This window comes from Amphiprion ocellaris, chromosome 16 (genome assembly GCF_022539595.1).
Source record: "Amphiprion ocellaris isolate individual 3 ecotype Okinawa chromosome 16, ASM2253959v1, whole genome shotgun sequence".
Lineage (NCBI taxonomy): Eukaryota > Metazoa > Chordata > Actinopteri > Pomacentridae > Amphiprion > Amphiprion ocellaris.
In genome coordinates, this window is record NC_072781.1 from 27131967 (window position 1) to 27142520 (window position 10554).

Consider the following 10554-nt stretch of genomic DNA (forward strand, 5'->3'; position numbering starts at 1 on the left):
CCTCATCCCCCTGCTTTTGTTTCACTTGCATTCGTTTGTCCAGGTGTCACTTCCAGACGGAGGGGCTCAGTTGGCAATCACATATTTCTCATTAAAAATCCAAAAGATTCCAAAAGAGGACTGGATGTTGATCAGTACTTGGGTTGGACATCATCACATCTCACCCAAACAATCAGTAGAGGGAGGCTTCGGCAGACTGCGTTGGATGCAGCATGTGGGGAAAATAGAGATAAACTTAAAAAAAAACAAAAAAAAAACAAGCTAACAAATGCCACAGCGAAGTAATTACCTATAGGCCACATTCCAATTAGTTTTGTGGAAGATGTCGGCCTGAGAAACGTTCTGAGGATCGCGACGAATAATGACAAGTATGAGCTTCAACCTGCCCAATCACTAGCAGGCAACTCATACACAGGAGTTAAAGTCCTCAACAGACTGTTTATGCTGCTCCCTGATAACAGAAAAATGTTTCTGCTGTTGCCTGTTCAGGAAAAAAAAAAAAAAAAAGAACAGCTACATAAATATTAACTTGATGTTGCTGGAAAGGTTCCTGTAATGTTATGATCATGAATCTGGACTCTGAGTAACTTGTTTTTCTTTAACAAACCAGATAAAAAAAAGTTAATGCCCTTGCAGTGGAAATTGCTTTGGTTTTATTTGATTACATTGTTTAAGTTGAGATTAACAAGAAATATGTTAACTGCTACTGTGTAAAGGAATACAGCTGTTAAACAGCACTTTGTTTAAAGTGTTTGCAAACCAAATGTTACTGTATTTTTGTGTTACGGTTCTCAAGGAGGCTCAGGGATGAGAAACAACACAAAAGTTTAAGGTATTTATTTCCAACACAAGTCAGATAACAATACAAAACTACAAAGCTAGCAGAAGAACTACAAGCAGAAGTGACCTACAGTCACAATACAAAAGATCTATGCAAAGCAACACAAACCTATGATTACAAACCATAGCAAAAGTACAAATCCCTATAAGCTACACCAAACGGGGTAACGCTACACTAACCTACGGAGAATACGGAAACCAAAATGCACTACAAAACCACCAATAAGCAAAATATACAACTACCAGCATGGCTCAGGAGTTGGAACTTAGCTGACGGGGGGAAACAGAGGGAATGGGGAGTCTTTGGAGGGTGGCACAGGCAGACAGTGGCGTAGTGTTTGGTGTGGCAGGTGATGTCCAGAACCAGGTGTGGAGGTGAATAGTTCTGAGACAAGGATGAAGTCCAGGTTACAGAGTGTCAACAGACAGTGGAGACTTGAGGTTGATGATTCCAGAGAGTGGCACGAGCAGGTGGGAATCCAGGCTGGAATGGAGCACAGAGCAAGAATTAGCACAGCCACAAAAACAGCACAGGACAGTAAACGGTACAAGGATACCCACTAAATGTTGCTTGCTCACAGTCCAGCATTGAGTAGTGAATGAGGTCTGCTTCTATGTCCCAGTGAGTGGATGATTGAACCACTTCCACCTGCTTGCTGCAGTTCAGCTGATTGCAGATGTGAGACACCTGCCGTCTCCTGCTCAGCTGCACCTGCTAATTAGATTCAGGGAAGGGAGGGGAAGAACACTGCCACTATCTGGAGCCCGAGGCTGCGGGCGTGACATTTTGTTCATACAGCAGTACTTTAAAAATAAAAGTGTGCCATACACTACTTTAAAATTCACTATTTAATTTTATGTATAATAATGTGATTAATCACAATTAATTGCACTCTGTTCCGTGATTAATTGCAATTGAAGTTTTAATCGTTGCCCTGTACTAATTTGAACATTATACACGCACCACAGTTAATGCAGAAATGCTGTGACATCACAACAAGGTACGACCTGTGAAAAATGTGGGAAATGTAGTGCTTACCCAAATCATAGTCCTTTTCTAAACCTAATCAAGTAGTTTTGCTCCCTAAAGTTGCCCATACTTATACTAATGTTCCGATATGGTAATCAAATTTGTTGGGTGAAAGTCTGCAGGCTTTCAAATGTTAATTTTCCTTCAACTTTCGAAGAGTTAAAACGTGGCATTAAATGAAGGGACAACAGAACACCATTAAATGACATGAGCATTCTGGAAGGTGGAAGAGGTCCCTTTCTGCATGTATGTATGGGAATGATATGTACTGTTAACACCTACTGAATTGTGTGATAACATCCAAATCAGCTGGTTCTGTGGCTTATCACACTGCTTTTGAAATTGTCAAATGCCACTTTTAAATAAAAAAAACTGGCATTTTAAAGCAGATTTCATCTAAAATGGCAGTTTTTAATGAAAACTGACATTTTAGATGAAATCTGATTTCATTTGTTGTACTTAAGGGGAGACAGAAATATGAAAATCTTAATAAATAAAAAAAAAAAAGAACTGTGCAGTGAAAGATACCGCAAGATGTATGTGAACATAAAAATGATGTTTGGCAATGCAGCTGAAGTGACCCTTTAATACCATCGCTGTCATATTTTTTCTTTCTTTAGTCACATCACTTTGTTGTCATTTAACTCTTTTCTGCAAATTCCCTCATTATGTGTTTGTTCTTGAGAGTTTAGGAGAGCCTGTTTTAGTTATTTTGAAGAAGTTGTGACACGCCCTAACTAATTGCTGTGAGCATTTTTACACATCAGTAACAAGACTGGTACACTTAGAAATCAGGAAAATGGAATTTTGTATTTTCCTCGAAAAGAATATCTCCTATATTTTCATGGAGATATGAATGCTATATATGTTGTTCACTTGAGCCATTAAACATGGCTCTGCAATGTCCACATGAGAAAGTTTTAGGCATTAAATAGAGGTTTGCAAAATCAGACTGAAAAATGGGCCAAGGCCCAGAATTAGGCAAAGGTAAATAAACGGCTGACATTGTTACATACATTGGCTTGCTAGCTTTAGAGTTGTTGACACTGTAACATGATTGAAGACAAATAGTTTGAAAAATGCCAGGGAGCTGGGTGCTTAATTGCAAAACTTGAATGAATTTCACTGGGTGTCATGGTCGCCAAAGACTTGAAGAATGTATTTGATGATTTAAAATGTGAAAGGTGGAATGAAATTTTAATTTGCCTGAACTGATTCCAACCTAAAAATGACCTGCCTCTCTTTGTTTTTATTCTTTTCTCTTGCCTTCACCTCTCCTTCCCTCTTCCCTTCTCCTTCCATCACATCCTCCTGTTCCACTCCCGTTCGGTTTGTCCTTGGAGCGACTTTGCAAACGGATCTCTTCAAATAAAGTAGTCTACCTAACACTACTGGAATAGCCCAAAGAGTTGAAACATGAGTGCGGTGGAGAATGCCCCACAGGGGAACCCTAGTTGCAGTGTGAAGCTGCAGGGAGGCAGAGCAGTGACCAACTCTATTGATCTGTCAGGAGGACCAAATTACACCTCATGTGCACACAGGCATCGACTGAAATCCATGTGTTTGTCATATGCCGCACTTGGAAGAAAACACGTGGAACGTCCTTCTCTTGTATGCCGTCCGGCACTCGATGTGTTTCTGTGACAGCTGTGCAAACTGTGAATGAGCAAACACACACCTGCACAGAGACACACTGTATACACACAGAGAGTGGAAATGAAAAGTGTGATTTGGCTACAGAAAAGTCTTTTATAAATAGGATCAGTCCAAGCAGATCAGATAGCAGAAACAGTAATACAGTAAACTGGCAGAAATAAACCTTTAGAGTTGGTATATTTGATGAAGTGATTCCATAGGGTCAAACTGGAATCTTTAAAATTCCATTACAAGCTTAATGTAAAGCAACAAAGTCTAGTTTTACATTCGCAATTCTCTTATTTCCATTCAGTTAACTGGTTTAATGAGTCAAATATTGTGCAGGTACATGGGGACAGTAGAATGTACAAAGTTTTAAAAAAAAAAAATGAACGTAAGTTTCGGACATATTTATTACATGTAGGACGGTGGACTGTATCTTGATCCTGTTAAGTTGTTTTGTGTGTGTGTGTTTGTCAGAGAGCAGCTGCACTTGCACTCTGTACAATAGGATGTTCCCACACAGTCAGTGCTAAAGTGGAACAGGTGTGTGTGTGCGTGCATGTTCTTGTGTGGGTGTCTATGCATACCCTAGCTGTGTGCGTGCGTAAGGATGTGCACCTGCACTTTAAATCTCCGAAACACATCATTCAGTGTACTCAGGTGCATCTTTTTATGTGTGTTTCCCTGTAAGCACTCTGACAAGCACATTTATCTCACCTGTGTGTGTATAGGCACATGTGAGTGTGTTCACATATTTGTGCACATCTGTGTGAAAATAAAGAAACCTGAACAAAACATTCCATAATCTGCTTACAGAGGAAAGGATTATTCATCCAGAGGGCAGCAAGGATTTCTTTAATACAACCTTTCCTGTCAGAACAAGTTGCAACGGCTTCAAACCAACCAACTTACATGTTTAAATCAAATCACTATCCTGCAGTTCATCTGAGGTGAACTGCAAATATGTGCAACACAAAGCTCCAGCACGTCTCTCTCAACAAGATTAAAAGCCTGAATCCCTGCTTGCATGACAATTACTAATTTACTAGTAATAAATAAAATACAGTATCACTATTTCTCTAGCTGATCCACTGCAGCCCTGACTCCTGTGGATCTCAAATGATTTCATGTGGCTAACCTTTAAATCACACAGCTCAGTTAATGTTTCTTTATTAAACAAGACAGTATAAATAGACAGGGCGACTAAAGAAGAAACAAGAACATGTTTTGCTTGTTGGGCTGAAGCCTGTTTTATGCTTACCATGTCCGCTCGGTCCGTGCGGCTCTGTGCCAGCCTTTAGTCCTTCGAAGTTTGCTGTAGTGGGGGTGTTTATTGGTATTCCGACATACAGTGGGCTTCCCAACACAGAGCATGAGTCTGTGAAGGTAAGCCTACTCAGAGCATTTTGAGAATATCCATTTTATAGGGACAGTCAGAGAGTGGGTCAGAGAGTAGGCAGGGGTCCAGTTGTAAATACAGGGCTGTATTCTAACATTGAACAGTTAATTAAATGTAAAGCCTCCTTGAACAGTGTAGTTGGGATAGAGTCTAAAATACATGTAGATGGTTTAGATGAAGAAACTGTTGAAATTAGCTCAGAGAGATGTATAGGAGTGAAGAAGTTAAAATATCCATCAGGTCTTACAGCCAATTCTAAAGCAACTGCAGCTGGAAAGATGAGAAACATTTCTTCTGTGATCATACCAGTTTTATCTATAAAGAAGCTCAAGAAGTCATTACTGCTCAGAGCTAAAGGAATAAGAACAATTAAATGATTTAAGTGCAGCTAAAATTGATTTTTTCTTTATAACTAACTTAGATGAAGATGTGAGCCTATTTTAAGACAAATTTATATATAAAGGCAATGCCAAGTGCTAATTAACTTTTTCGTGCCACTGTTGCATGTATAAGAATTTAATTCAAGGAACTCTAGAATGTGGTTTGAATTGCTATACTATCCTATAGACACTACATTTATGTTGAGTGGTTCCTGTTATCTCACACAATGTCATTTGAATCCCTCCAGGAAGCTTTGGAATACACTTTAATGACTTCTTTATCTCTAATGTTTTTAATTAATCCTTTTGAACTAAGTGTTGTAATTCCCTCTTACGAAAGACTCCAATTACTAATATATGCAAATGACTGTCATTTATACACTGTGCTCCTGAGCTGACCTGAGGGAACTGAAAGGTTTTCAGATATTGTTGATGAGTCCAGCTCTCCACTGACGGTGTTCTTTTAGAGTTGAAATTTACATTTTGCAGCTTTCAGTTTAAGATGACACTAGCGTACATGGACTTCAGAAAGCAGATTGAATCAAGGCTGCCTCCGTCGGTGAGGGTGGGACGGTCTTCTGTGTTTTCCATAATGAATTTCAAACACACCTAATCAATCTTGTATGAGAGAGGAAAAAAAATCCTTTTAACTGTTCCAACCAAATCCCTGATGATCAAAAGAGGCGAGGAGCCGCTTCAATGCTCCACACAGAAAGTAATAAACATGGAATCCTGGAATGATTTACAGGACAATGACTGGACTAACAACACATCAAAGGCAGGTGTAACATCATACTACAAACGCAGTGTGTGTCTCTGTGTGTGAACAGAGGGAGGATTGGTGTGTGTCTGTTTGAGAGGCAAGCAAGTGACAGTGAAATCAAGACTTCTGATCTGATTCTCTTGATGTCATCACCTGTAGGACCAATTATAAATGTGGCAAACACTTACAAACCTTTCATATGTCACCATTTTTTGGTGGTAAATCATGATATCACGTTACTGGGCCTAATACGGGTGGCAAGACGGTGTAATGATTAGCAATAAGGTTCTGGATTCAAACCTGCTGGTCAAAGGTCTGTCTTTGTGTATGATGTATGCTAGAAAAATAACCTGATTAAAACAAGTTATTAACACCACGGCTGAACTTTTCCAAGATGGTGCTTTTATTTGAATGTAAAATATATTTTGGTAAATATTCATAATCATCAGTGAGCATTTTACTGAGCTATTCATCAAAACTGACCTAGCTGACCTCACTAAACTGAAGTTATGGACAGTGGGCAGAATTTACATATTCTGTTGTGAATTTTATGTTTTTATTTCAAACATTAGCTTCAAATTCACTAGACAGCCACATGGAAACACAGCTACTGTCTAACATCTACTATTATCTTTCTGATGAAGACAGAGTCGAGGGAAATGGTCGGCAGTATTACAAGCTACATGTGCAAACCCTCTGATTTCTTTATCTGAAGATGAACTGTAGTATGAATGTAGATGTGGTGCTCACATCTGTGCTTCTTTCCATACAACACCCTGGAATTGGCACAAGAGTGTGAGGTGCATGAGGAAGGTGGTTGTTTTTGAAGAAAGAACGGAAATAAAAAGCAACATGTAACTCTGCAGATTCTACCCAAAGGATGGTGGCTAGAAATCCCTCTCTGCCTCCTAATCCAGCACACTCGATATGTCATTGTCATTGTCTGGAATCACGGCTGTCAGACGCTATTGCTCACGATGAGGATTATATCCAATCCGTCATGAAGGAAGTCTGTGTGTATGTGTGTGTGTGCATGTGTGCACGTGTGTGTGTGTGTGTGTAAGCATGGGCTAAGGGACTGTGGGTGTAATCTGGGAGTTCATTCGCTAATGCCACACTGCTGTCTATCTCTCACATGGCATTATGGGTCTCCAGTTTCTCTCCATGCTGTGATGACATCATCACACCCCTCGGCAGCCGGGAGAGAAATGATGATTTGTACTTCACACATGAAGCTTCATTGTTCTCCACAGATACTGTGACCACTAAATTTCAAGTGACAATCTGAAGTGCTTGTGAACATACAGCTTTGGTGCTCCTCTGGATAGATAGATAGATAGATAGATAGATAGATAGATAGATAGATAGATAGATAGATAGATAGATAGATAGATAGATAGATAGATAGATAGATAGATAGATAGATAGATAGATAGATAGATAGATAGATAGATAGATAGATAGATAGATAGATAGATAGATAGATAGATAGATAGATAGATCGATCGATCTGATCTTTTCGGCTCTGTTTCTCTGCTGGGCAGAGTCTATTTCTTCCAGGGGTGGGAGAGAGGCACCAGTGATCTTTGATGTGGTCCTAGCAATCTTCTGCAGGTTTCTCCTCTTTTCTGAGGTGCAGCTGGAGAACCACACTGTACATCCATAGCTCGGGACACTTCCTATGGTGCACTGGTAGAAGTTAGTGAGGAGTTTCTGTGGGAGCCCAGATTTTCTGAGATGCCGGGCCTTCTTCACCATTTCCCTGGTGTTCACTCCCCACATCAGATCCCTTGAGAGAGGAACACCTAGGTACTTGAAACTCCCCACCTGTTCCGCCTCTTCTCCAGTGATCACCAGACTGGCATGTGTTGTGTCCTTGTCTTTCCTGAAGTCAATGACAAGCTCCTTTGCCTTGTTGATGTTGAGGAGCAAGTCATTGTTGTGACACCGGGATGTGAGGGCCTGGACCTGTTCACTGTAGGCTGCCTCATGACTGTTGTTATCAACCCCTCCACGACTGTGTCATCTGCAAATTTGTATATGTAGTTTGTGTTACGAGTGGTTGTGCAGTAATGTGTGGAGAGTGAGTTTAAGAGTGGAATGAGAACACAACCTTGGGGTTGCCGGTGTTGAGGATGATGTATGAGGAGATGAGGTCTCCAATTCTCCAAACCAAGTACAGAGGTCCAGTGACGGCAGTTTGTTGAGCAGCCTGCCCGGGTTGACAGTATTAAAGGCTGAGCGGAAGTCAACGAACCGTATCCTCACATAGGTGTTGGGGTTTTCTGGATGTGTCATGGCATTGTGGAGCAGGAGTGAGAAGCTATCCTCAGTGCATCTGCTGGTTTTATAGGCAAACTGGTACAAAAAAGCAGAATAGCGAGTGTGACCTCTGACACTAATCAGCTGGAGTGCCTTTAATGTATGTGCGTGCTCCAAAGGTGAAAGATCACTGTCATTGTTTTTAGTAGTAATGCTTATAATGACCATCCCTTCAAACAGGATTATGCATGACCATCATTACAACACACTTTTCTACACATAACTGCATTTTATTGTTTCCCCAAAAGACTAATTTAATGCAACATAATCCAAGTCATTTATTTATTTATTTATTTTTAGCTCCACTGGAAAACAGCCAGCTAATGTTTCATTTGCAAGACTTCAAAAGTAAAGATTTTAGAGTGATATTGGACAGACATTCAGCTTGGGAAATAATTGTTAGTTCACCTGCTGTTTTCTTTACAAAATCTATACAACAGAACTTCATTTATAATTCTTTTAGAATTTTATCATAGTGGTTAAATAAGTATAGCATTGTCTAAAAAAACACGAAGAAGCCTTATGATAATTAAATAAATGCACTCAATTATGATTAAAAATTGAATGTATTGAAACTGTAAAATAAAATAAAATAAAAAGTCTCACTACAAGGTCAAAACCTTTTTTCATCTTGGACTAATTTGAAATGAAGACACTTTATCTCACTCCTTTCACAGTAAATTTTGCTCTCATACCTGTCTGATCACCCAGCCGCTGAGCAGCATCTACCGCAGTCTGCGCTGTGAGGCGTTCAGGGAACATCGGTAAATGTCTGTCGATAAGGAAATGTTCAGCTCGTGAGGTGTTTCACCCGTAACCAGGTGGGACCAGGTGGGTGCGACAAACTGACAATAACTTAAAGCTCTACTACTGAAAAAAATACTCTGAAGTATCAGTATCGGTATTGATATTGGTGATGCTGGCTCTGTATTTACTTGGTATCGGATCGATACCAAATCTTGCAGTATCGCACACCACTAGTTCTAACTTTGCAGCATGTCTCCTGTATAGAGAGCAGTAAAAGCAACATGCTGTCAAAACTGTTGATGTCTTGTAGTTTGCTTGTGTTTTGTGTTTTTGCCTGTGCTTCGTGAAGCAGCAGCGCATTGAGCTCTCAGGGCCTCCGTACATGTGTCATCCCCCTCACAACAGCAGCAGCCTGTCTCTGTCAGCTTCTCCAGCGCTTCTCCCTGCACAACCATGCCGGGAAACCTTCACTCCTGTACCGCGTCACGTCGCCAGCAGTCCCGCCCTCTGGCTCCAACCCCGGACCGGAGGAGGATGAGACGCTGGAGAGCCAGTTATCGCTTCCAACTCCGTCAAACAACCCGAGATCCATAAGAATAAGAAGTGATATTTTCAAAATAAAAGCAGTGAAACGATACAATTTGTTTTCTATTGAGTCTGTGTATTTTGTGTGTGACAAACATTGATGATGGTATGTGATTGCATTATTCTGATTCTGTTCTGAAATATATTTAAGCTAGACTGCCTTTTATACAACTGAGGGGCCGTGTCAACCATAAAATAGTATTAGAGTGTAGTATAGGACAGCATGTTCTCCCTGTGACTGTGTGGGTTTTCTTCAGGTGCTCTGGTTTCCTCCCACAGTCAGAAGACATGCATGGTAGGTTAATTGATGGTTCTAAAATGGGCTGTGAGTGTGCATGGTTGTGTGTCTGTGCTGGCCCTGTAATGCAATGGTGAGCTGGGATATCCTCCAGCCCTTCACAACCCTACGCAGGATGAAGTGGATGTAGAAAATGGATAGGTGGATAGATGTGGGATAGTTAAATCTGTAGCTATGCAAAGCTCCAAATGAATTGAAATAGATAAGCAAATAAACTGATTATTTTGGCTAATTTCAGATAATAAAATCTTTTGGCTGATTCTGATAATAAAATCTGAAATGAGCAAAAATCATCATTAGTACTGTTTTATGGGTTTATGTCTTATTGCCTTCCTCTCTATTCATATCACTATGCAGCTTTCAAATTGAAATATCTATCACTATTATAGTGTTTGCTTTACTTGGCTATCTTGGGCAAAACAATCCTTTAAAATGTTTATCTGGGCAATTTTACCGACTCTACACAGCAAATAGAGGAAGCGTTTTATTTTGAAATGAGGTACCAGACTTGTAATGTGTGTATACTGTGGTTAGCTTTCCGGTCGGTCGGCA

General features: G+C 40.2%; 1 long non-coding RNA gene across 1 annotated transcript; it reads right to left on the minus strand.

Moving 5' to 3' along the window:
- Positions 1–822: 822 nt before the first annotated feature.
- LOC129350784 (uncharacterized) lies at positions 823–1502 on the minus strand. Its single transcript, XR_008604302.1, has 2 exons — positions 1402–1502; positions 823–1324 (listed from the first exon to the last, which is right to left on the minus strand). It is a non-coding gene; the product is annotated as an uncharacterized LOC129350784 (long non-coding RNA).
- Positions 1503–10554: the final 9052 nt, after the last annotated feature.